This window comes from Brachyistius frenatus, unplaced genomic scaffold (assembly GCF_029030835.1).
Source record: "Brachyistius frenatus isolate BFR_SWC_R1_liver_20210118 unplaced genomic scaffold, ASM2903083v1 Contig_101, whole genome shotgun sequence".
Taxonomy (NCBI): Eukaryota; Metazoa; Chordata; class Actinopteri; family Embiotocidae; genus Brachyistius; species Brachyistius frenatus.
The window spans coordinates 66453-89276 of record NW_027210700.1 but is presented as its reverse complement, the minus strand read 5'-3'; the positions used below and the strand labels follow the sequence as shown (position 1 = coordinate 89276).

The window sequence follows — 22824 nt, the reverse complement described above, 5'->3', positions numbered from 1 at the left end:
TATATCCAATATCATACTATTTTAAAACTACTTGGATCTGAGCTAATCACACCACCTGCAAACAAACCCAGGCTCCAAGCTTTTAAAGCACATTACCACAAAAACTAGTGAAGTTCCAAATGTTTTCAAAGAGAAACACATTTTTTTTCAGCTCAGATTTTCATTTTCTGAACCAAAGTGGATTTCAAGGCGGCAGGGTTTTGTTGACACCAATCTTACCCCTGAGGACTAATTGCAATAAAAAGGTTAAAGCATGAGAGAAAATCTGCTTTACTCTAAATCCCACATAAAGATCAGTTGGACGGCAGTGGCAGAAACACCAAAGCCTTTTGTTTACTTCTCAGCCATTTCCTCTAAATCAGCCTAAATCATCTGATTTCTTAGAGGTTTGTAAATCTAATTAGCCATATGTCCTCTCTAGAAATCCTACAGGGGAGACACAGGACTGAGATACAGTGGGTACGGAAAGTATTCAGACCCCTTTGAATTTTTCACTCTTTGTTTCATTGCAGCCATTTGCTAAAATCAAAAAAGTTCATTTTATTTCTCATTAATGTACACTCAGCACCCCATGCTGACAGAAAAAAACAGAAATGTAGAAATTTGTGCAAATTTATTAAAAAAGAAAAACTGAAATATCACATGGTCATAAGTATTCAGACCCTTTGCTCAGTATTGAGTAGAAGCACCCTTTTGAGCTAGTACAGCCATGAGTCTTCTTGGGAATGATGCAACAAGCTTTTCACACCTGGATTTGGGGATCCTCTGCCATTCTTCCTTGCAGATCCTCTCCAGTTCCGTCAGGTTGGATGGTGAACGTTGGTGGACAGCCATTTTCAGGTCTCTCCAGAGATGCTCCATTGGGTTTAGGTCAGGGCTCTGGCTGGGCCAGTCAAGAATGGTCACAGAGTTGTTCTGAAGCCACTCCTTTGTTATTTTAGCTGTGTGCTTCGGGTCATTGTCTTGTTGGAAGGTGAACCTTCAGCCCAGTCTGAGGTCCAGAGCACTCTGGAAGAGGTTTTCTTCCAAGATATCTCTGTACTTGGCCGCATTCATCTTTCCTTCAATTGCAACCAGTCGTCCTGTCCCTGCAGCTGAAAAACACCCCCATAGCATGATGCTGCCACCACCATGTTTCACTGTTGGGATTGTATTGGGCAGGTGATGAGCAGTGCCTGGTTTTCTCCACACATACCGCTTAGAATTAACGCCAAAAAGTTCAATCTTGGTCTCATCAGACCAGAGAATCTTATTTATCATAGTCTGGGAGTCCTTCATGTGTTTTTTGTCAAACTCTATGCGGGCTTTCATATGTCTTGCACTGAGGAGAGGCTTCCGTCGGGCCACTCGGCCATAAAGCCCCGACTGGTGGAGGGCTGCAGTGATAGTTGACTATGTGGAACTTTCTCCCATCTCCCTGCTGCATCTCTGGAGCTCAGCCACAGTGATCTTTGGGTTCTTCTTTACCTCTCTCACCAAGGCTCTTCTCCCACGATTGCTCAGTTTGGCTGGACGGCCAGGTCGAGGAAGAGTTCTGGTCGTCCCAAACTTCTTCCATTTAAGGATTATGGAGGCCACTGTGCTCTTAGGAACCTTGAGTGCTGCAGAAATTATTTTGTAACCTTGGCCAGATCTGTGCCTTGCCACAACTCTGTCTCTGAGCTCCTTGGACAGTTCCTTCGACCTCATGATTCTCATTTGCTCTGACATGCACTGTGAGCTGTAAGGTCTTATATAGACAGGTGTGTGCCTTTCCTAATCAAGTCCAATCAGTTTAATTAAACACAGCTGGACTCCAATGAAGGAGTAGAACCATCTCAAGGAGGATCAGAAGAAATGGACAGCATGTGAGTTAAATATGAGTGTCACAGCAAAGGGTCTGAATACTTATGACCATGTGATATTTCAGTTTTTCTTTTTTAATAAATGTGCACAAATTTCTACATTTCTGTTTTTTTCTGTCAAGATGGGGTGCTGAGTGTACATTAATGAGAAATAAAATGAACTTTTTTGATTTTAGCAAATGGCTGCAATGAAACAAAGAGTGAAAAATTTAAAGGGGTCTGAATACTTTCCGTACCCACTATGTCTTTTTCAGAAATGTGAGCAAACCCCATTTCTTATCTTCTCACAACAAACGTATTTGCGAGATTCTGAGGAAAGTGCCTGTGGAGTTTTGAAAGCATTCTTCCTCTGCAGCCCTGTTCAAATACTGAGGCTCTTGTTATGCTCCCTTTATCATTTTTATCATTACGCTCATATTCAAAGTAACGCTGTTAAAAAATGTTGCCACATCATCAATAAAAAAATTAAAAAATGTGTGCAAAAAAAACAACAACACTGAAAAGTGAGTGTTGTTTTTCTGTCTTTGCTCTTGAAATGATTTCAACATGAGCAGACTTCCACAAAAACACACTTCAGAGTCACATATAGGGAACGGGTAAAAAAAGAAGTGGCACAGGAAGAGAAAGTAGAGTGACGAGGATGAGTCATGTATTCCTCATGGCAAAAAAACACCCAAACACTGAGAAGATTGGTCAATCTGTGTTCCTCTGTACACTCATACATAGATGCATACAGAGAGTTTCTAAAATGGCAAACCAACAAGAAACCAGACAGTAAGTCAGTTAGAGTTCAGCAGCCAGGCACTGTCTGACAGCTTCCTTTCTGCCTAGCTGTGGTGTTTTACTTCCATCTGTCTAAGAGTCTGGCTATGTGATATGCTGAGAGGAGGGTGAGCGGGTGTGATGGAAAACAACATGATTCCACCAAAATTTCTGTTAATCTGTTTGATTTTTTTTCCAGTCTATTTTTTAGCCTTTTATCATCAGATTGCAGCATAAATCTCATCTGCAGAATCTTTTACTTCAGGATGAGTTTTCACAACTGTGCGACTGCCTTTTAGCCTTTATGAAGCTGTGGATATTTCTGTGTAGTTGTCACTCCTTACAGGCTTATGGCAAAATAACTGCATGTCATATTTTCATTTTGAGAATATATTCGGTTTCTAGGAAATGCCATTGTAGACTGGTTAAGGAGTACAGTTCATGGTGTGGGTTCTATCTGGGTTTTTCCATTTGTTAACATTTGTGGCAGACAAATCCTTTTCACTCATGTTTGTTGTTTTGTCTCTTCTGCTTCTATCAGCGAAGGGAAAAAAAATGATGAGGCATATCAACAACTTATATCTGTCTAAAACTGTCATAGGTGTGAAGTGGTTTCATAGAGATCTAAGAATGCAGACACAAAGGAAAACTGCAATGGAGGTTAATTCAAATGCAGTGTGAAATGCCTCTGGGAGTTAACCTACTCTAAGTATAAGCTTTGAAATAGAGCTTGGGGATATTTCTTTACACAAACAAGTAATTTAAGATAGAGCCATTCAGTTTTTTTTTGTTTTTTTTTCAAAGAGAAGGTTTTGGTGGATTCATATTGGAAGGATTTCAGTGAACTTTGGTAAATCTCCCTCAGAAGTGAACCAATGTTCTTTAAGATTCCCCTTTCCTCTTACATCATGTTGTTTCTCAACCATAACTGCCAGAAGTTCAAGGCATCTATCGACACCATCTGTTGCAGAATAGAAGGAAATCCACCACCCAACGTGATGCTCTTTAATTTCTGTCTGAAGAGTATCCAATAATTATATAACTTTTTTCTTTAAATTGTGTTTTCCTTTGTCTTACTGATGGACTCATCAGTCCTAAATTCATTCTGCAGCAGGACAACAACCCCAACTGCACAACCAGTCATACAGAGCTGCCACAAGAAGAACAAGGAGCCTTGCAACAGATGGTGAAGTCCCCACAGAGATCGAATCTCAACACAGTGGTGGCACAGTGGTACATTGGTTAGCATTGTCGCCTCACAGCAAAAAGGTTCTGGGTTCGAATCTGGTCCTGGGCCTTTCTGTGCAGAGTTTGCATGTTCTCCCTGTGCTTGCGTGGGTTCTCTCCGTCTGCTCCGGCTTCCTCCCACCATCCAAAAACATGCTCCTCCTGTCCACATGCCTAAGTGTCCTTGAGCAAGACAATGAACCCTAAATTGCTCCCGATGGCGTACCATCGGTATGTTGTAAGTCACTTTGAATAAAAGCGTCAGCTCAATGAAATTAAATGTAATGCAACATCACGGAATCAGTCTGGGTTTACATGAAGCGACATAAGAAACTGAGACAGTTGATTTTTAATTAAATAGTTCCAAGCAAATTCCAAATGCTCATCCCTACTGTAAAGACCTGGGACACTTTGCAGGACATCAAAATTGTTACGGTCCAAAGAGGGTCAGATCTAAATAGAAGTGTGCCATATCATCGTTTTCAATAATACCGGTATATTTTTTTTAATACGATAGAAAAACATTGATATTGTGATAAAGGCATACCATTGCGTACTATAACTGTAGGACATACGTTTGCAGGTTATTCCACAAAAGGCATTGCTGAAAGCCACTGTTTTCTACAGTGTTTCAGCTCAGTGTGATTTAATTGAAGGTTGCGTTCTTTGACCTCCCAGAAAAGAAGTGTCAGGCAAACAACTTGACTCGTTAAGAAATAAAATTGCAACAAAATCCCAAAACTAATTTAAAAATGGACAAACATTGATCCGCAACTTCAGAAAATCAGGCCTAAATATTATTAACTCTGCCCCAAGTGAAGGAGTTTAAGTATATCAGGGTCTTGTTCACTAGTGATGGTAGGATGGAGCGGGAGATTGACAGGCGGATTGGGGGGAGCCAAGTCGAAAGGCAAAGCTTTCAATTTACTGGTCGATCTACATTCCAACCCTCATCTTTGGTCACGAGCCTTGAGTAGTGACCGAAAGAATGAGATTGAAGTTACAACCAGCTGAAATGAGTTCCCTCCGCAATGTGGCCGGGCTCAGCATTAGAGATAGGGTAAGGAGATCTGACATCCAGAGGGAGCTCGGAGTAGAGCCGCTATAAAAGGAGTCAGCTGAGGTGACTCAGGCATCTAACCAGGATGCCTCCTTGGTGCCTCCAGCTGGAGGTTTTCTGGACACACCCAACTGGCAGGAGACCTCAGGGCAGACCCAGAACATGCTGGAGGGATATATACAGTGGGTATGGAAAGTATTCAGACCCCTTTAAATGTTTCACTCTTTGTTTCATTGCAGCCATTTGCTAAAATCAAAAAAGTTCATTTTATTTCTCATTAATGTACACTCAGCACCCCATGTTGACAGAAAAAAACAGAAATGTAGAAATTTGTGCAAATTTATTAAAAAAAGAAAAACTGAAATATCACATGGTCATAAGTATTCAGACCCTTTGCTCAGTATTGAGTAGAAGCACCCTTTTGAGCTCGTACAGCCATGAGTCTTCTTGGGAATGATGCAACAAGCTTTTCACACCTGGATTTGGGGATCCTCTGCCATTCTTCCTTGCAGATCCTCTCCAGTTCCGTCAGGTTGGATGGTGAACGTTGGTGGACAGCCATTTTCAGGTCTCTCCAGAGATGCTCAATTGGGTTTAGGTCAGGGCTCTGGCTGGGCCAGTCAAGAATGGTCACAGAGTTGTTCTGAAGCCACTCCTTTGTTATTTTAGCTGTGTGCTTCGGGTCATTGTCTTGTTGGAAGGTGAACCTTCAGCCCAGTCTGAGGTCCAGAGCACTCTGGAAGAGGTTTTCTTCCAGGATATCTCTGTACTTGGCCGCATTCATCTTTCCTTCAATTGCAACCAGTCGTCCTGTCCCTGCAGCTGAAAAACACCTCCATAGCATGATGCTGCCACCACCATGTTTCACTGTTGGGATTGTATTGGGCAGGTGATGAGCAGTGCCTGGTTTTCTCCACACATACCGCTTAGAATTAACGCCAAAAAGTTCAATCTTGGTCTCATCAGACCAGAGAATCTTACTTCTCATAGTCTGGGAGTCCTTCATGTGTTTTTTTGGCAAACTCTATGCGGGCTTTCATATGTCTTGCACTGAGGAGAGGCTTCCGTCGGGCCACTCTGCCATAAAGCCCCGACTGGTGGAGGGCTGCAGTGATAGTTGACTTTGTGGAACTTTCTCCCATCTCCCTACTGCATCTCTGGAGCTCAGCCACAGTGATCTTTGGGTTCTTCTTTACCTCTCTCACCAAGGCTCTTCTCCCACGATGGCTCAGTTTGGCTGGACGGCCAGGTCTAGGAAGAGTTCTGGTCGTCCCAAACTTCTTCCATTTAAGGATTATGGAGGCCACTGTGCTCTTAGGAACCTTGAGTGCTGCAGAAGTTATTTTGTAACCTTGGCCAGATCTGTGCCTTGCCACAATTCTGTCTCTGAGCTCCTTGGACAGTTCCTTTGACCTCATGATTCTCATTTGCTCTGACATGCACTGTGAGCTGTAAGGTCTTATATAGACAGGTGTGTGCCTTTCCTAATCAAGTCCAATCAGTTTATTTAAACACAGCTGGACTCCAATGAAGGAGTAGAACCATCTCAAGGAGGATCAGAAGAAATGGACAGCATGTGAGTTAAATATGAGTGTCACAGCAAAGGCTCTGAATACTTATGACCATGTGATATTTCAGTTTTTCTTTTTTAATAAATTTGCACAAATTTCTACATTTCTGTTTTTTTCTGTCAATATGGGGTGCTGAGTGTACATTAATGAGAAATAAAATGAACTTTTTTGATTTTAGCAAATGGCTGCAATGAAACAAAGAGTGAAAAATTTAAAGAGGTCTGAATACTTTCCGTACCCACTGTACATAGGGATATATCCCATCAGGCCTGGGAACTGCTGGAAAATGTTGCCAGGTGAGGAAAGTCTGGGCTAACTTGCTATACCTGCTGCCACACGCAACCCACCTCCGGATAAACAGAAGAAAATGGATGGAGGGAATATCTGAAGGCATAATGTCACGTTTATGCTGACATATAAATTTAAAACACATATTTAGTTGAAATTATGTTAGAAAAATGTATTGTTATTGCAAAAATATCTATATATATTTTAAAATTACTGTAGGGCCAAAATCGGCAAGCCCTAGACCCAACGTAATGTTTCAGATGTTTGTTACACAGAAGCATCTCGGAGTTCGTCTTTGGAAACTGTTAAGAAAAAGGCAATTTAAGAAAGCAGCCGATTGGATGGACCAACTGTCTATCAACATCAGTCACATGCTAATGTCAACCAATCATATCATTGTTGATTCTGAACATCTAGTTGTTGCATCTAAACTACGTCTGCAGCTGCCAATAGGTCCTCAGAAGATCATCACTTGCTCGGACACAATCGCATAATTTGAAGCCTGACAAGATGGATTTTCATGTAACAAGTCCAACTGTCTCACATGGTAAGGTCAGACCATCAACCAGTGACAGGGTCATGAGAGTCGTACCGACACATGTCTAATCAGGCACTTGAAAGGTCTGGTGGGCATTTTCAGAGCTCTCGTAAAGCCGATGCATCAGCAGGTCAGCACTGTTTTAAATGGAATGAAAAGGATCAACCGGGGATGACAGGGCTGATCCTACTGTTTAGACTCATCAGGTGGGGAGAGTAGAACATGTTGTGAGCTGTGCAACCAAAACAATGAGCTAAATAAGGATAAAAGGCTCCAACGACAGACAGGTGGATTGGTTAAAGCCAAACCCAACGGCCCTCAGCAGCCACTTCCAGTTCGACTCCTGGCTGACAGGATCATTGCTGCATGTCATTGCCCTGCTCTCTTTTCCACATTTCCTGTCCTTCTCTCATGCAAAACTATCCAATAAAGGCAAAGAGGCCAAAACGAAGCTCCATAGAGATTATGATTACATTTTCATATTACCATTTGATATTTGATATATTAAATAATGAATAGAGCGAAAAATGAAAATATGCCATCTACATATTACAGCATCAAATCTACTATTTATTTGAAATGTAACTTAAATGGTGAAATCAAAACAGCAATTTTAATTATTTGGTGAGTGTTTGATTAGAGTTACTCTGTTTTAATAGGAAATATTTTCAAACAGTTTTAATCTGATATTCTTGGGTTTCTTCCACTTTCTATTGAGATCAGCTACATCATTCTTAACAATTCCATGTCAATAGCATTATTGATGTTTTTTTTAATAATTCTATCATTAATATTGTATTTATTTTATATTATCATTTTATTAAATCAATGCTGCGAAATCACATACAAACACTAACTTTAGTTATTACCAAACACGCAAAACTGCTTTTGAACAGCATCTACTGGTCTTTGTCTCCATCTCAAGCGAGCAGACCTCGAGTTAAGATTACATAATCAAACTAGTGTTGTGGTTCTTTAAACAACTCCGCCTGTGCAAACAGATTATAGGTTGAATTGCACAATACTCTTTGGCCTGAATACCAATCATTGCACCTTGGAAACACCAGGCACAAGTCAACATCTGGATAACACCTTTCTTGCTGCGGACCATGGCGGTTTAGGAATTCGTCTCACTCACAGGGACTGTGAGGCTGGTCGAGACTGAAGGAACTATACATGCAGCCAAACACAGAGAGATCCTCGAAGTAAACCCTGCTGTGGGCGTACAGCCTCAGAGGGAAAGAGCAAGAGTGGCTAAGGCACCGAGCCAGGCCAAAGCTGGAGTGGCTTCAAGTCTGAGTGTCCTTACATGACCCAGCCAAAGTTTGAACTTGAACTCCACCAAAAGAAACTTTACACAGTTGCAGTGAACCAACAATCCCCTTCGTGCCTGACACAACTCTGCCAGGAAAAATATGCTTGAGTCTAAGTATACAACATTTGTACGAGCTAAGTTAAGAAGACTTTGAGCTTCAAGCTTAAGAGATCTTCCATGTTGTATTTCAGCTAAACTTTCTAAACCTTTTTTCAGATTTTAGAGTATTGCATATTGATTAATGGCACAACAATGTTCCCATAATCAATTTTAACTTCACTGAAAGACTAAGTGGAAAAATGTAAGGGTTAGAAAAAGCTACAGGAAGCACACTCAGTTTTTGCATTCAGTAATTGGCTCAAGGACACAGCAGCAGGATTCACACTGTCTGTTGAAGGGGAAAAGCTTTTTGGACTTTTTGTTGAAGGAAACAAGGCTGCATGATTCCACAATGGATAAGGCCTCTGACAGACTCCTGACTACCCAAAACTAAAGGTTCTCTTCTGGTATTCTATTTGGTAGGAATTCCTATATTATTGTATATATTGTATTATTATATTGTGGGTTTGTAGGTTATAGGGATGCAACTTTTTGGTTTTTCTAATTATTGATAAATCTGACAATTATCTCCTTGATTTGAGCCTTTGGTCTACACAATGTTAAAAAATAAAACTTATTCTAAACTGCCAGATGATGTCTTCAGATGCTGATTAATGTTAATTCAATTCACTAATAGATTAACTCAATGAACCCTAGGCCATTTTCAGGGTAATTTCACAACCTTCACTACCTCATATCTTGGTCATTATAAAGGCGAGCCATTCAAACTGTTTATTTTATTTGTTTTTATTTTTTTTTCAGAACAGTCAAGGCTATTTAAATCTTGCATCATGTAATATAATAATACTTTGAGATCTTTTATATTAGGGTTTCATTTTATGTTTTTAAAAAAAGTGGGATATAATATCAGCCTTATGACAGCTGTGGTTTGAAAACCGGACTAGTTGAAAATGCTTTGTCGTAAAGAGAAATAACGAGTGTCATCAGAAAGGGTAGGGCTGTTTTTTTATTTTGATATGCAGTATGTTGGGAAGTGATTGGCACTTCAGGCGTAACTCCAATCAAGAGTAGTGGGTGTGAAGATGGACAAACAGATTCATGCAAAGTGCAAGATAATTAACTTTGATGCAACTTTAAAGTCAATTTTCTCTGCAATGCTTTGTCACACAGATGAGGCACCAACATTTCTGGAAAGCTCATGTCGTGCAGTTTCATGGGATACTTTATACCTTGTACATTTATTCCTCTTTGATGAAAACTCACTGCGCAACTCAACCAAGAATGGTGAACTTGGATTAAATGTCCTTGGTTAAAATCTGGTTCGAAGGGTTTCACATTCAAGATTATTTGCGAATATGCTTTCTATCAAAATAGCAGCTTGCAGAATAATCTAAATGATTTTGAAACATTTAAAAAAGTTGGATGACTCCTTATCCCGGTTTTAGAAACTGCAAAAGATCTCGCAGAAAGCAGGAAACTGTGGCATTTAAACCGCTTGTATGGGGTTTCAGATGACTGTCCTCAACTATAACAGACAAGTAAAAAAAAACTTAATTAGGGCTCTCACGATATTAGATTTTTACTACACAATTATTGTAGCCAAAAGAATTTACAATAATGTTATCGTCATACACAAAGAAGAAGAAGACACTTTTTTTTTTTCATTATGCCAGTTAAGTTGCTAACAAGGTAGATAATTGGTTGACTTGTGAACCAATTTGGACGGCCAGGAATGATTTATTCAGTTATATTCCCTGCGAATGTGATTGTTTTATGTATATGTACAATATGTCACCTTACCGCCTTTTGCACTAGTGGTTTTGAGTCGTAACCTATATTATTTATCATTATCTTTATTAAAATGTTCCCAAACTGGATGAGTTATTAAAAATATATAATTTCTACCCATCAATTGGACCCATTTTATCTGGTTGCTTTATTCTCAAAAGTTGTAAAGGATGAAAGCGTGTTGGGAAATACTCATTTGTTTGTCCAATGGCCTTGGTCTCTGTCATAAGTGATATGTCACGTGTGGGGCGTTTGGGGTGAGGTTAAAACTATTTGTAACGGGACTTCCAGCATTTGCTGTGGCAACAATACTCCTGGGTGGAAAACAGCAACTGTGGACTTCAGTGTCATGAAACATTTATGGGTAAATAGAGCTAAGCGATGGTTAAAAATGGATGGTCTTGGAACATTTACATAAAGACAAAAAAAGATCAATAAAATTGACTAGGACTCAAAACCATGAGTGCAAATGTTGGAAAGTGGTATATACCTTCATTAAAAGATAACATTCAGTTTCTTGTTTCAAAGAATACCTCTATAATTGACCCACTTGGGCAAAGGAGTGATTAAAAATCCTGACCTTTATGGAGCACAACTTTTCTGATGATAAAGGGTTTTTCTTAATATCAAACCCCAAGTTGTTGTGCCTTTATTTGATTTAATAAATGGCAGTTGGCAACAATTGTTAAGGACAAAACAATGCCATCTTTTCGGTTAGAGTGTGGATTGTATAATTAAAAGGCACTGGAATGTTTACAATATAATTGTATGTACTATATTAACATGATGTCAATATTGATTTTTTTTGGGGGGGAATATCACAGTTATCGTCAATCACAGTTATCGTCAATAGTGGTATACTGTGATACCTCCAAATTGAATTTACATGTTCCTGAAAAAAGCTGAACCATTACGACATAAATATGCAGTTAACTGCAATTCATGATTTGTTGTATTGAATTGTCTTGGTAATTTGTTTAGTTGTACCTAATAAAATGGCTACTGAAGTGTATATCCCATTTCACAGGCAATTCTGCTGAATATTCAAGCACAATCACGCACCTTGTACTTTACTACTACATACTTTACTTTCTGATCATAGCGTTTATTTAGTTTTATCTTATTCTATGTTTATAAGGTCTTATTTAGCTAATTGGCTCTATATGTTCATTTGTATCTTACCCATCATGTTTGTTTTAGATGTTGTTGTTTTGGATGTCATGATCACCCTCTTTGGCCCTGATCATGATCTGAGTCCTATAATATTTGATATCAGCTGCTGCGGAGTCTGGACTGTTGCAGAAATCACTTCTGGTCATACAGTGAGCTTACTAACACGGGTAGTGCGTCTGAAAAAGTTAGCTAACCAAGACAGCTGGCAGGGTAGAACTTTTACCAAAAGGTAGGAGGGAGACCATGCTGATTGTGGTAAGTGTGTTGGGTCTTGTCAGACAGTTTACAAAGAGAAAGAAGGGATTAGCTCAAGGGGTTAAAACGTTACATGAATATCTTTTATTCCCCTTGTCACATGGATTTTAATCCTACATAAACAGCAATGAGATATCTTCTTTGTCATATATTGGCAAGTTTGTATTGCTATTATACTTAAATGTCATGTACATATGTATGTGACATTGAAAAAACAGGTGTAGCCTTCTGAATTCAGCAACCTTTTTAAGTTACAAAAGTTACGCTGAAGAAGGCTGAGGAAATACTCAGATTTCCCTATGAAATCAGGGATGAGCATTTAAAGCAAAAATATTATTCATTATTATTTGCTAGGAAAGTATTACAGAACCAGTGGGGGTGCAATGGAATGAGTTTTTCACGGTATGAAAACTGCCTCAGAAAATATCACAGTATGACAGTCTCACTGTATACGGCATTTCATTGTTAGTAGTATTAGTAATATTAAAATTTTATTTAAAATGTTTTTAGTGCCGTCACAAGTGCTCTAAACGATTATCAAAAAAGTTGACAATTTACCATACCATGATACATACAGCTGCAACCCTAAGTACCACAAACATGGAACCTGAATATGATGGAAACCAAGATAAAGTAGTGGTCACCACCACAAAGTGGCATTTATTTTCCACCACAAATAGTTTGGGGGGGAAAAGGCTCGGTGACAAAGTGACTACATGCAGGACTAGTCGCTAAACTGCTGTAGCTGGCATGCTCACAATTAACTCATTAGGCAGCCAAAATGGACAAGCAGTAGTCAGTCACAATGGCTTCTTTATACTTTGACCAAGTAGTTAAAAACACAAAAACAGGTGAGTCTCAGAGCAAACAAGCTTGCTAATATCCAGTTAGCAAAACCTTAGGCTCGTCAGGTTGGACACAAACAGGGCAGTTCATTCAAAAGATACATTTGTCCCATCGACTTCTCATAAATGTCTTCAAACCATTGCTCTTTAGTGGAGCAGCTTTGACTGTGACAAGAAAAGTTGAATAAAAGGAGATGTCTCAATACAGCTAATAAACTCAATATCTCTCTCTATTACGGACTCTATTAATGTATTCATGTTTACTATTTACAACCACAATCACAAACCTTGTGAAATTTCTCACGTTTTAAACCAGCTAGGAAAATAAAGTTTCTACTGAGAATTTGTATGAAAATTTTAAAGGCACTGCCAATTTTAACACAATTTCTTTTCACATGTTTAAGCCAAATGCCAAGGAGCTTACTTTTCTGACCACAATCCAACAGGTACAGGCAGTACTAGATTTTTATGACGGGAGTTTTTGTTTGGTTAATGAGCTTACTCAGCCAAAAACCCATTCTTTGAGTGCATTTGGGCTAAACTGATACTGACGAACAATATGAGAAATTTAATAACGGAGAATGAAATACAAAATACATGATATGAAACCTGGTGCAGTGTTACAAATTTTGTTGCTCTGACAAAGCAAGTTACTGCACAGTATGTATCAAACGTTACAAAAAAAAGTAACATACAATGGAGATAGTCATGTGGTGTAACTTGAAAAGCAACAATGAAGCACAGACTATCACTCCAACTACAAGCAGAGCACAAATTTCACCTCTAAAAGCGTATTGTTTTACAGTGATTGCTGCAAAGACAATGAACACAAGGGCACTTGTTTTTATGATTTAATAAGGCCTATTGCCTCACTCATGCCTGTATGCCATGTGAGCAGTTGTTTCTGACAGCTGCAGAATACACTATATACAGCCAGCCAAACATCACACCACCCGCCTCAGTTTGTCAAGACTTCTGCCTCCTCGTCACTATCACAGTTTCTCAGATTGTAGTAGCAGAGCATGTCGTTGAAATACTTTCTTGTTGATATACAGTAGCAGTCAAAAGTTTGAACCCTCAATCACATTTAAGGGTTCTTCTTTTTTTGGTGCATTTTTTTTTCTATTGTACAAAAAGACTGAAGACATCGAAACACACTGAATTACGTTGCCAACAAAAAAGTAAAACGTTTCAGATTTTTGATATCCCAAGGTGACCACTGTTTGCCTTAATGGCAGCTTTGCAAGCTATCGGCAATAAATTAACCAGTTTTTATAGAAAGTCAACTAGAGGAATTTCTTGCCTTCTTTTTAGTCGTATACATTAAATAACCCTACTAATCAATATTATAGCAAAAAGAACCACTGAACAACGTAAAGAGAAACAACAATCCATTATTACTGCACAGGTCCCATATTTTAACCTTATTCCGTCTTTTTATTTGCAGTCTTAATATCCATAAAAATAAATTTTTGTGGTGGTACCACAAACCATTTAGTTTTACATCCCCTCTCTTCAGCGTCTCTCTGGAATTCTACCAAGAACAGGCTGTTTTGTCTTTAAGGGTTCAACCTAACATTTTTCCCCGTGGCCCACTTAGCCACTAGGTCAGAGTTTTCCTGGGCCCTTGTAAGTTTTCACTGGCCCAGCAGCCAAAAAAGAAAACCACTTTCCCCATAATTTTTATGATTTATTATACACAATGTGTACAACAGTGTTGTTCCTTTGGTTTTAGTTGTTTAGGATATAACAACAGAATTTATGATCATCAAACCTCTGTGAGTATTGATGACCTTAATAATAACCACTTGTGTCAAGAGTTGAGAAGCTGGCTGACCAACATTCTTTGCGTAAACTTTTACTGGCCCTGGGCCTTGGGGCCATTGGTTATGTTGAACCTTGTGGGGCATTGATATCAATCACCCTCTCCTCTGATTGGCTAACTCTTTTCTGAGTGACACACGCCTAGGCCAACCACAGGTTTCCTTAGGCCTTGGCGCATGATAGCTCCATGACAGAATGATGCTTCTGGGTTTTCTTCCATACAAATGGTTTGAAAGTGGGCGGACAGCGGACATTTGCTGTGCCCAAAATTGCTTCCTATTTACTATATTGTGCACTAGATTTACTGTCCACCATTCTTCTGAGTGTCCGAATTCTGACGGGTAAATTTATCCACTTAGTTTCCTGGAAAATTCAGCAATTGAACAATCGAACGAAAAAAATATAGTACATGCCGTTCTACTAATATCCCACAATAAAATACAGGTATATTGCATCACCACAGTGAAAACTGAAGTTACAACCATATAACCATGATCTAGTCAACATCTGCCGGTGAAAAGCTGCCACAGACATTTCACCCATAAAAGAGCAGGTAATTGCAGCTTTTGGGACACAAAGGGTTGAATTGGTCAAACTTGGAGTACCTGCAAAGGATGTTACAGTAGAGGGAAAAAGTTAGCAGCTAACAGTCCAAAGAATCACTTATCAGTACAAATGCAAACGCCACAGTACTGCCATATCAGATCCATGACAAGTTATCAGTTGAACGAGGGTTCACAGGGACGAGGTTTCAGTTGTGTTTTGAAGATAAGATGTGTAAATCATACATCCTCAGGGCATGAAGCTGAGCTCAAAGTTTAGCCTTTAATGTAGATAAAAGCAGTACAGATTTGTATTTGAAATGAAGTGCCTAAATTCCAAGGCCCCCAACATTTCAAATAAAATTGGATACATCTCAGTGTGAATACCCGAATCTTTGGCAGACAGACACATGTGCCCCATATGCGTCAAGACTATATCAAGTATCAGGTAACAAAGAGAGCATGAGGTTTCTATTTGAATAAAGGTTGTTACTGAGCTACTTAAATCTTTTCACATCCACACAGATTATGTGTTAATTAAGGTCCCATGGCACTGCAAGGCTACACAACCAGCAAGCACCACATCAGCATGTGAAATACAGTTGCTTAGTGGCCCATCATGACATGTCTGTCAGCTCGATAATCACAGATGCAATTTCTCGGCAGATTAGAACCCAACTGATGTTCAAATCTAGTGTTGTTTTGGGAGAATATTAATTGTAACTAAAATATAGATTAGATTACATTTCATTTAGCTGGCGCTTTTATCCAAAGCGACTTACAATAAGTGCATTTCAACCATGATGGTACAAACCCAGAACAACAGGAATTAAGAAAATACAATTTCTTCAAGAAAGCTAGATGTTTTTAGACCATAAAAAAACCTGCAGAAGTGCTTTTTGCAGCTCAGAGCATTTCCGCAGTAAGGTGGGGCAAACTCATTGCTCAGATCGTTTGCTAATGACATAGGGTGAATGAGTTTTTCAAGATTTCTTTAAGCTCCTCTCCTCTATCATCTGGAATATGGCGGTGGGAAGTCAGAGACACTTCAAAACTGCCGCAGTTGTCCAAATTAATATTTTAAAGCACACACTCATTCATTTGGGTGTTAAGTAAAGGCCTGCAGCTATGAGGGAATATAATAAGGGGTAAAATTACTGGAGATTCAAAAGAAGGACACAAATGTTAGCAACATTTCTTGAAAGTAACACTACTGAGATGTAGGGATGGGTCATGATTTTCAAATCAGGTCAAAATATAAAAAATCAAATAGTTTATTTAGTAGTTCGATAGTTTTGTTTATTTCCCTTATTTTTAACTGTGCCTGGTAGTAATGCATTACCTACTGCCATTAAACAACATAAGTGAATAAGAACATGAGAACATGTCATTAACAGGAAAAAAAAACATGCAAAGGCAGCCATCAAAGAGATCCGAGTTGAACTCCCTCCAAAAAATATACACCAGTCAAGTACAGGGCAAGCCATGCCAGGCAAAACTAGCATATCACAAGTTTATCACAGTTATGCAAATTATTTTTATAATTGTCCACGAGTGCCCAGAAAATAGCTAATTGTTTTTTTCCTTGAAATTCCCATCCCTAATGAGAGCTAGGGTTGCAGTAGTACATTTCAAAGTATTTCACGATATCAAAATTGCATACCATGCATAATTGCTTATTACCAGTACTGATACAAGAAAATGTGACCAAATGAAGAATTCCTCCTCAATTGGTTGTCAAATTCAGTAAATGACACCAAATTCTAACACACAAACACAAACGGGGCAGAGAACATGACAGAAAGAAACAAGACTGATCATATCAATTAAGTCCATTCCTGAAAAAGTAATTGAAGTAAGAATATAACATTTAAATGAATTTGGATATCCCCAAAATTAATGTGGGGTTGTTCTCGAGGACAGATATAGTTCGTAATAAATGTGGACGCAAAGTGGCTGCCAAAGGAGGAAACTCATCAAATACATTTTCAAATCCCCAGGTGAGGTGCACTTTGTCGCTTTTACAAAATAAAAAATGGAAAGAAAAGAGGTATTAGCTTGCATTTTCCTGCACTTTCACACTTTTTAGTATAAGGTCAGATGTACAGTATCAGAGATTTCAGATAGATTTGACAATTTAAGAAGGAAAATGGTAATGAGAGGTAACTGTACCTAAACATTGAGCCTGAAAGCAGAGGGAAACCGCTGGACTGGTTCTATAAGTACAGAGTTGCAGGTTAACTCCCCCCAAAAGCAGTGGTTCTCAACGGGTGGGTCGGGACCCACTTTGTGTTCTTAAGTCTGCATTTTTATTTCATCGAGTTTGATTTAAAATCTTGAAACTTGAGGAGCTTAACATACCTGCACACTTCTTTTAAGCCCCTTAGGCACTTTTTCTGCACTATTTTTGTGTATTTCATGTTGTTCACAGTACATGAAGGCATTGTGTATTACAGTCCTTTTTTTGTGGAATAAATTTGAGTAGCTCAAAAGTTTCAAAATTCTGCATTGTGATATAATGACTGAGAAAAATGTGGATCCTGAGGGTAAACCAGGCAAGAACCACTACCATAAACCATTAGTTTGTAATATATTATCATTCTAACATGACATTTGACTTCTTAATTTTACTGTAATAGTTACAACTATTTCCATGTGGTGGGGAAGCGGTTATGGTTCCCTGATAAGACACAGTAAGGTGAAATTTATACAAAGGGAAAAACATCTGCATAAAATTGGCCAAGCCTGTAAACACAATAATTAATTATTCAAACTACTTAAATACTCAAAATGGAAATAAAAAGCTTTATATGCTTACTTTCACTTCCAATTATTTGGAAAAACTTAAATCTCTTAACCCATATTCATCTTTTACTAGCTGATTTTACTATTGTGTTTTTTGGGGTCTGGCACTATTAATAGTTTATATTTATCTATTTTCATTTTCCTTCTGGATTTAGATATGTATGGAGTCCCTAAATGCTCATTATTGAATAACTAAGATATCATAATATAAATAGTAATTTAATAGATAGAGGGAGGAAACGTTTTCACAGCAATTTTTTATGGCCAGTTAAATGTTGTCAAAGTCTATATTGTATTAATCAAATATAGAAAATGTATAAAAAATGATGTGTGTTTACTGGCGTGCCGAGGGTATGTTCAATCTGACATAGTGCTGACGCAGAGTGGTCCATCTGTGTTTTGGTTTAAGGAGTGACAATGTTAAGTGGTGACTCTCAGCCAAATGTGTTGTGGTTGCTCGTAACTTTAAAGACCCACTCCAATGAAAATCAAGCTTCTAACCTGGTTCACATCTCCATGTGGTCTTTTTTATGACATACAGTACGATGAGTGAAATAGGTAGTCAACACCATGGCTGAGAATTTCTGTTTCAGGACTGCAGGGACAGTCCGGCAGTCACAACAACACATATTCAGACAGCCAGGGTTTCATACGTTACATACCTAAGGAATCAATTTCATCAACTTGCGAGGCGGGGCTTTCCATGTCATAGAGCTGCCAGTTGAATACAGGCCAACAGTGGTGAGGTGGGTGGAGAAAGAGGTGGGGTATATTTGCAAAGTCATAAATCTGCAAGCACTAAATGAATACAAAGGTGTCGAGTAACATCTAAGCCACTTTAAGGCACTGGAGGATTTTTCTTCTTGAAAAAAACTTTAAAATGTGTAATTTTGATGAGTGTGATGACTTTTTAGGGGTTTAATCAATGCCAAGGGAGGGACTTAAAGAAAGATTTGACAGAGAGCATCAGTACAATATTGAACACCACATTTAGTGAAGACCCCACTCTACCTCTGACTGGCTGACTCATTGCCGTCGTTGGTTTAGAGTTAGGTAATTGGGATATGACCATAAGGGGCAGAGAAGGGGAAGTTCTTCACAGAATGCTGGTGGTTAAATATGCAGTCGATAGGGAAGGTAAACAAGTGTTTGTGAACTTTTGCTGTTGATATGGTCACAGCCTTCACACATCTAACCCAATCAACTCAACATACCCCCTCGAAAAAAAAAAAAATTCTCACTGTTTTGATGTCAATTTGGCCAAAAGGTGAAGGAGTTTGCATCCCTGTAGGACGGATAAAGTGCTCACCAAACACATGGCATTACTGCTAGTCAGTTAGAGAGCTCATCAAAAGTACTGACAAGATCTGGACCAAGAGGCACATGGGAGCGCAAGATTAAACTAAAAGGGAAATTAAATTTCTTGAAGCAAAGTTATTAAAATCTTCATAAATTATCCTGCATACTAGGACTATTGAAATAAGACTGGTTAAATATTTTACAATGAACTTAAAAACATTTCCATGTGGAATCAATAGGAAAATTAACACCCAACACAAAATGGCAATACAAAGTTGTGCATATTGTGTTTTTACCTCTGATACCAGTCTGAGTTCTTCAATAGAGTCTCAAATACACTGCGTGTCTAGGAAACTTCTTCAATCATGTCCATAAGGCATCAAGAAATGACCGATGCGTGTGGTGAACTGACAAAAAATATAATGCTTAAAATGTATTGCAATGCAAAAAGGTCCAGTGAAAAACTTTGGGGGCACCAAAATGATGTGGCTCCTAAATGGTGGAATGAGCTCCCCAACGACATCAGGACAGCTGATTATATTATATTATTATTATTATATTATACAATATACATAGTAGGGGGTCCCTGCTCCATCTCTCTATTAGTTTGGAGGTCCTTGGCCTGAAAAACGTTGAAGACCCCTGTTCTAGAGAATATTATCCTACTTGATCAAATCCTGTCTTTGCATAACATTTTGATCACTCTCTTTTCTAATAAAAAATAAAAATAAAAATACTTGTGACATCTCACATGTGGCTTCAACATACAATTGAACATTTAGCCCAATGTTTAAAAAAATACCAAGATATATAATGTGTATCATCAGTCAGTCTAAAAACATTTTTTTTGGTGCATATTGACAAGCCCTACTTTCAAAAATACCAAAAGCTTAACAATCGTGCCCATTAATTTAAGGAAAATACATTTTAGTCCAATTGTTACTGAATGAAACTACAACAGCTAAATTCAACCGTTAAATTCAATCACCAACTGGTACCTCTGAATTAAATCAATTTCATGTAATAGTGCCAAAAATTAAATAATCTCGGTGTGCATTCAGTGCATCAAGCTGTCTTGATCAACTCACTGAATTAATAAGAATGCCTTTGTTTTTCACTGCTGGGAGTCAAGACTTGCAATGTAAAATTGACTACTGTCATTACAGGGGTGGGGCATCAGTCTTGAAAGCAGAGGAACAAGTTGGAACACAGATGTCAAAAGGGGTTACAAAATTCAAAACTAGTGTTTTCCAATTATTTGTCCTGGTGCCTCAAACTGCTTCTACTGCATGCTACAACTGCAGTTATACATACATGAGGCTTGCTGTGTTGGACAATGCTGGCCACGCAAGCTCCTGAAGACAGCAGCGAATAGGCAGATGAAACGACCTTAAATACTCTCAGTTGACAACTGTACTGCCTTCAGTATAGCTCTCTTTTAGCATTACGGAAATACCATGCATGCAAATCACTACCAAAAATGTATTGTTACTATATTTGTGGTATTCTTGAATGAACAGTGGTGGGTAAAATGTATTTATTTTACTTGGAAAAAAAATGATGTTATATGTTGCTGTGTGACACTAATGAGTACAATGTGCTCTTATGCATGTTTGATATATTTATTTGTAACACTAGCTGCAGTCATATTTTCATCTCCCTCCGCCCTCTAAACCTCACATCTGATCACCCAGACGAAAAAAAAGAACAAAAACAAAACTGTCACAATCCCCTTGCTTGATCCGTTGTATTTGACAGCCCTTAAAGGCATCACTTCATGCCCACCTGGTAACGTGTCACGCTGCCAGCTGCGGAAAGGCATGAAGAACAGGTGACAATTACATGTAGGCTATATATACTAAGAATTAATCTTTCCCCAGAGCTATTGACACATATTTTGTCAACTGAAGATTAGAAAACAATTGAGACTTCCGTTAGTACAAACCTAGTAATACACTGAACTGTACACTTCACCCTTTAAGGTCATTAAGGCGCTGCGAAGAAGGCTTGCTTATTTTGCTCGCCAGATGTTAATGGGGCGCTCCAGTGAAGTTCATGCTGCCACCGCGAAAGCCAAGGTTAAAACGGAAAAGCAGCCGATATGTGACATATCTTCGTATCGACATAAATAAAAGTGAATTGGTATTCGTATTATAAGCTGCTAGAATGTTTTGGACTGTGAGGGAAACGACCACTTGGACCCTAAAATCAACTCCCTTAAAATCTTCATAAAAGCTAACCCGGGTACGTGTTGTTCTGTTGTACTGGCGGAACCTCGAGCCAAATAACTGTCACTTTAATGTGCTCTCGCTTTTTGTTAAATTTAACAACCTGTAAAAACAACTTTGGAAAACATTTCGGGATTTTCACAAGCTACTGTACAATTCGGCATCATCAAAACACACCACAAATGGGCTTAAAGGCAAACTTTTTTGCTAAATCCTCCCTTTCTTCGTGCTACGATACTCCCGACAAAATATCACAATCGTGGGCGTAAGGAAGTAGCGTTGACCCGCCGTAATGTTTTAATTTTTCAGTTATGAAGCCCTACTTATTCTTTAATTGTACCCCGAACTGTCACAAAGATTCTCATAATTATGGTAATGTCTGAGTCACGTTTAACCAGGGGGTTTATCGTCTCCCGTTTAGCAAGGCAGCGTTGAATTGCAGACAATTTGAATGTAGTTCGGCGAACACCGTTCCCTTCACAGGACATAAAAACACAGTGGTTGCCGTGTTAAACATTAATATGAACATTTAGCTGAAGAAGAGCAATGCACAGCCACCATTCTTTTAAACTGTCAAGCGGCTAGTTTTTGGAGAAGCTGTCATTGGCTAGACTGTTGTCAAAAACACCCCCCACCCCCACGATACAAAAAAAAACATCTAACATACCGCATATGCAAGACGAAGCTCTTATCCAGATATCTCTTGGAGTCCCAGTGCTTCTGCAATTCCTCCTAAACTGCAACCAGTGTTGATCTCCGTCGGCAAAACTGAATGGGACAGTGCCAGGGTTTAACCTGAAATGACCCGCGCTAGTGCAAATCAGGCGAGGGCTGTACGCGTGTGTGCGCCGTGGATGTGTGGAGCGGAGCGGAGCGGAGCGGAGCGGGCGCAGTGTGGGCTATGCGGCTTCGGCAGTCTGTGCTCTGGACGCCCAAAAAAACTTCAACATGGAGCCGAAAACAAACGCTGGAAGGAAATAAACACGCCGGACAAACTAACCCGACTGACCGCTGTAGCACTCCGACTGAACGCTACGGGGAATCAGAGAGCGGAATCACGGAGGAACCGAACAAAATAAGCCTCGCCCTTATTACAAACTCCCAAGTTTTTTTTCTTTTCTTTTCTTTTCTTTTTTTGATGGCGGTTGACTGCTGTTACAGTAGGCCTGGTACATGCCGCCAGGGCAGGACGCACACTGCTCCAGCCAACATGGACGTGTGTGTGTGTGTGTTGCAGTTTTAATCTATTTGAATAATTATGCTGTTTTTTTTACATAAATAACGGTTTAATCTAATTAGCATTCTTCCAGATGTTTTTTTTATTTTTTTATTTGTATACACTTTTTTACAGTGAATCATGCATGCCTGTACACGTGTGTGTGTGTGTGTGTGTGTGTGTG

At 39.0% G+C, this 22824-nt stretch overlaps 1 protein-coding gene across 4 annotated transcripts in view; it reads right to left on the bottom strand.

Moving 5' to 3' along the window:
* Positions 1-22584, bottom strand: part of thrb (thyroid hormone receptor beta) — a 120463-nt gene extending 97879 nt beyond the window's left edge. For all 4 annotated transcript variants that reach the window (XM_069711492.1, XM_069711491.1, XM_069711494.1 and 1 more), the window contains exon 1: positions 22092-22584. The gene's annotated coding sequence lies outside the window, so the exon portion shown is untranslated. The remainder of the gene's footprint in view (positions 1-22091) is intronic.
* Between the last annotated feature and the right edge of the window lie 240 nt (positions 22585-22824).